The 4864-nt window shown below is 35.6% G+C and overlaps 1 long non-coding RNA gene across 3 annotated transcripts; it reads left to right on the top strand.

The window, feature by feature from the left end:
* The first annotated feature begins 229 nt into the window (after positions 1-229).
* LOC109242862 lies at positions 230-3241 on the top strand. Of its 3 annotated transcripts, none has more exons than XR_002070455.1 (3): positions 230-425; positions 651-1900; positions 2878-3241. It is a non-coding gene; the product is annotated as an uncharacterized LOC109242862 (long non-coding RNA). The 3 variants fall into 3 exon arrangements; XR_002070456.1 differs by having other exon boundaries at positions 231-764; positions 1026-1900; XR_002070454.1 differs by having other exon boundaries at positions 242-1900.
* The last annotated feature ends 1623 nt before the right edge of the window (positions 3242-4864 follow it).

The raw sequence follows: 4864 nt of genomic DNA, 5'->3' as shown, positions 1-4864 counted from the left end.
AAACTGCCCTGAGATGGTTAGCATGATCCTCTCACTACAAGAAAAAGTTTTATTAGCGACCAAGTTTTAGCGACGAGTCTATAATCTAGTCACTAAAGTATACTTATTGGGACGACATTTTTCTCTAGTCATTATTTCCCGATTTTATCTTTTTATTTAACGACGGAACAAAATCTAGTCCATAGAAATATTAAAATTCTGGTCGCTATACTTTAATTGAGAAAAAGAATCACTTAATTATGCATCTAGATTCTAGAAAAATAAAAAAATCGTAAAAATATTCCAGACTTAAACTCCACTCATCCTCTGAAATCCCTACCCAAAGGGCCTAAACCCTCTCAAATTCATCTCCAAAAGAATGACTCTCCGCCCTCTGAAGTTTTCTCTCAACCTTAAATCTCTTTATTCAAGCTGCAATTTCTCAGGTTTGTTCTTTCTCATCTTTCAATCTGCTTACTTTTCTTTTTTGTTTATTTAGTACTGAAGCTTCTAGTAGTTCTTATTTATTTTGTAAAATTCTCTGTTCGTGGCTTAGGATCACCTTAAATTAATTTTTAATTTGATTCGAAATAGGTTTTTAATTTATCTGTCATCGGTTGCTTCTAGTATTGGGTCGACGAATAAAAGCTAGCGTTTTCTTGCTTTTCTAGATCTGGTTCTTCAGCAGTAATCTATTGAAGTTTTTTCTATGTTTGGGTTATATATCCTTTTGTGAACATATAATTAGTGAAGATTCAAAGCGTTTAAGAGTTCAACTGTACCAGGTAATCCTTTGAGAACTCTCTGTTTGTTTTAGCAATACAAGGTCGCTTTATAAAATTAGTTCATCTGCTTGTGGCTCCTTCTCGCCATAGCTTGGCTAGGCAGAATAAGGCTCTCTCACAAGAAATTCATCTACTTAATTCACTCTCAAACAGGAAAGGAAAATGATACATAGCTATTTGTGTGGCTAAAAATTGATAGCCTTAAAATTTTGGTTGTTTTGTACTTCAAATTGTTGTTTAATTTTCCTTTTGTTGGTTCAGTGGTTTGAATGGTGAGTGATGTGTTTTATGAGATTGATGTCCTATTCAAGGATGGATTTCTATTATAGAAATTGTGAATTTATGGGAACCCAATTGAGGATGGCAAATCTAGTCGTCTTCCACACTCCATGACAGGTTCTTTCTCATGGCTTTGTACTTGTTTTCTTGATTCAGGGGTAAAATTATATTATTTATGGTTATATTCACGTTTACTAGAGGAGAAAAAGGGTGAACTTTAATGAGTTGTAGGTATTTGTTTTTTTCTTTCTTTTCATTACATATAGCTTCTTACATTAGGAGTATAAAAAGAACAAATTTGTGATGAACATAGTAAATTTGTTCCAGAAGATGCTCACTCTTGAGCAATAAAAAGTTTTTGAAACATGTACATGTAAGCTTGTTAAATAATTCTGACATGTATGTTCCATTCCCTTTCTTTGCCATAGCAAATATCTGTTCCTTTTCTAAGCTAGAAGGGAACGGTTAGCAGTCATTAGAACCTTTATCTGTTGGAAGAAGGAAGCTCTTAAAATTATATGCATACGACAGCGAAACGTTAAACCTTAGAAGCTCAAAAACAGAGATACAGAACAACGAGACTATTTTCTTGATAACTAGTAAGATTATTTTGTTGAAATTGCTGCTTCATTGAAACAGATACATCAAGATCATGTAAGTCCTATTGATTCTAACTCAAGTATGAATTCCATTATCCTTTTTCTTGAATCATTACTGGTTTAGTTTGAGTAATAGTTTTTCGGACTCGTTTTCTTATTTTGGTAGTACTAATTAAGCTATGATATGGCAGGCAGTAATCTCATCATCTTGCAAAAGTTTTGGAGAACCACTGTCAGAATGATTGCTTCATAACCCATGTAAGTTGGTGCTTTGCGATTTACAATTGGCCGTTTTATATGTTATATGAATCTCGATATTTAGATGCTAGTGTAAAAAATGAGTCAACTAAAAATAAAAAAGTGAATCCTAGTAATTTAAATGCATGTGTTAGTTACATTTGAAGTAAATGAACTTTTATGAACCTGAAAATATCCAAATTTTTATATTACTGATTCATTCTCTTGGGTTCCACCATGGTGATGAAAAAATATGGCGGACTATCTCTAATACCTGAGGTAAAAGTGGAGTAGATATAAGATTATTTTGCATTATTTGTTCATTGTTAGCATTTGATTGGTATGTATTTAACTTCATTAGAATGCAATTTATCTCAGCTAATAATTTGTTATTACATTTATACTATTATACGTATATAGAACCAATGCATTGATGACAATAAAGCTGAAACCTCTGAAACAAATTACTTATTGAGTTTATTCCTTTTCATTAAACTCAAGATTTCCCAAATAATATTGGAACCTTCTACCATATATCACTAATGTTGAAAGAAGATTGTATCGTTTATCTCTGCCAATGATATTTTAAACTTAACTTTGTTCCTTAGGCTAAGTGTCACTTGGAGTGTAATATTGATAAATAAATTCTATCTTTTGTTGTTGTTGTTGTACCTCCCATCTAAGCAAGATTGCCATTTTTTCTGGGTGTTCTTCCCATGGATATCATTTGAATATTTTGAGATGCATTGCTTCGTTTTCATTGATGAACTAAATCTCATTTTCTCACTGTTTCTACTAGTGTCTTATTTTTCAAGCATGGTTGTTCCCTTTTTTCTTTTACTTTGCTAGTTTATTATTAACTAAGCTTGGTTATATGCTGCTGGTTTCATAAGAGTTGTTCATTTTAGCAATAATGATCACCTCTCAATTATTTAACTAATATTTACTATTGATCTTTGTAGTTTTTCTTACTGGATATTTTTTATTAATTGTTACAGCTTTTGAAGACTCACATACAAGTTTTGAAGACTTCATACAAGTTAACAAGTTGATTATCATTTTGGCAGGACTGTTAGGCAAAAGGTTACCTTATTTTCAAAGGATTTAGTTTTTGTTAAGGCAAAGTTTTATATATTTTTTTACATTTGGATGTTAGTTTTTCTTTTTTCCCCTAAGGGGTTGTGTAAGAAATATAGTGACTTATACCATGATCGTACAGTGATACTAATGAGATTCTCCAAGGGTTGTGTAACCAATATAGTGACTTATACTATGGTCGTACAGTGATATACTAATGAGTTGTTAGTACAATACTTGTAACTAATTTTATATATGAAATTCAGATATTATTGAATTTATTGATATTCGTTTGTTTTTATGTATTATAAAATTCATAATATTTAATATTACATGACCAAAAAAAATTATATACTTATTGTGGTCTATATATCACTTTTAGGACCAGATTTTTGGTCCCTATAAACATTGGGGACCAGCTGACACCTTGTGGTTAAGGTGTTTAGGGACCAGAAATATGGTCTCTAGAATGTGTTTCTAGGGACCAGAAGGTCGCCGGTCATTAAAACATTTAGGGACCAGTGAAAAAACCTCGTCGTTATTGACCTTTAGCGGCGGAGGCAATAACGACGAGTCGCGACCAGATTTTGCCGGTCGCAATTGACGTTTAGAGACTAGAAACAGACTTTTAGGGACTAGATTTCTCTTCGTTAAAGGCCAGTTTTCTTGTAGTGTCTTGACTTCGGGAATATACAAGAATATCGTCAATGAACACTATCACAAAGGAGTCTAGAAAAGGCTTGAAGACTCAATTCATAAGATCCATGAAAGCTGTCGGGGCATTTGTTAGCCCGAAAGACATCACCAGAAATTCAAAGTGCCCATACCGAGTCCTGAAAGCTGTTTTCAGAATATCCTGCTCCCTTATCTTCAATTGATGATACCCGAACCGCAAATCAATTTTTGAAAAACACATAGCGCCTTGCAATTGATCAAACAAGTCATCTATCCTTGGTAGAGGGTATTTATTTTTTATTGTGACTTTGTTAAGTTGCTGGTAGTCAATACACAACCGCATCGACCCATCTTTCTTCCTTACAAACAAAACTGGTGCGCCCCATGGTGACACACTAGGCCGGATGAAACCCTTCTCTAGCAAATCCTTCAATTGTTCCTTTAGCTCTTTCAACTCTGCCGGTGCCACTCTATAAGGTGGAATTGATATAGGCTGCGTGCCTGGCATCACATCGATTCCAAAGTCAATCTCCCTGTCTGGTGGAATCCCAGGGAGCTCATCTGGAAAGACATCCGAAAATTCATTCACAACTGGCACGGACTCAAGGCTAAGTGCCTCGGCATCTGTGTCCGTAACCCGAACTAAATGATAGATGCACTCCTTCTTGATCATCCTTACAGCCTTAAGGTAAGAAATAAACCGACCTTTAGGCACTACATTATCCCTCTTCCATTCAACAACGGGCTCATTAGGAAACTCAAGCCTCATAGTTTTAGTCCGACAATCAAGCTTGGCAAAACATGAATAAAGCCAATCCATTCCCATTATTACATCAAAATCGACCATCCCCAATTCAATAAGATCGGCCATGGTATCCCTACCAAGTACCGTGACAACACAACCTCAATAAACTCGAGCAGCCGTAATTGACTCACCAACCGGAGTAGACACCGAAAATGGCTCATGAAGCTGAACCGGTTCTACCCCAAATTCCATAGCAATAAAAGGGGTAATATAGGACAAGGTGGAACCGGGGTCAATAAGTGCATACACATCATGAGATTGGACAGTCAGAATACCTGTAACAACATCTGGAGAAGCCTCTGCAGTCTGGCGACCACTCATAGCATAGAACCGGCTGGGTCCTTCCGAATTCTGCGCACCACCCCTAGCTGCACCACACCCCGCGGGTGCTGGGGTACCTCGAGCTGGAGAGGGGGCTGAAGATGTAG

Source organism: Nicotiana attenuata, unplaced genomic scaffold, assembly GCF_001879085.1.
Source record: "Nicotiana attenuata strain UT unplaced genomic scaffold, NIATTr2, whole genome shotgun sequence".
Classification (NCBI taxonomy): domain Eukaryota; kingdom Viridiplantae; phylum Streptophyta; class Magnoliopsida; order Solanales; family Solanaceae; genus Nicotiana; species Nicotiana attenuata.
This window is presented reverse-complemented; position numbering and strand designations above follow the sequence as displayed.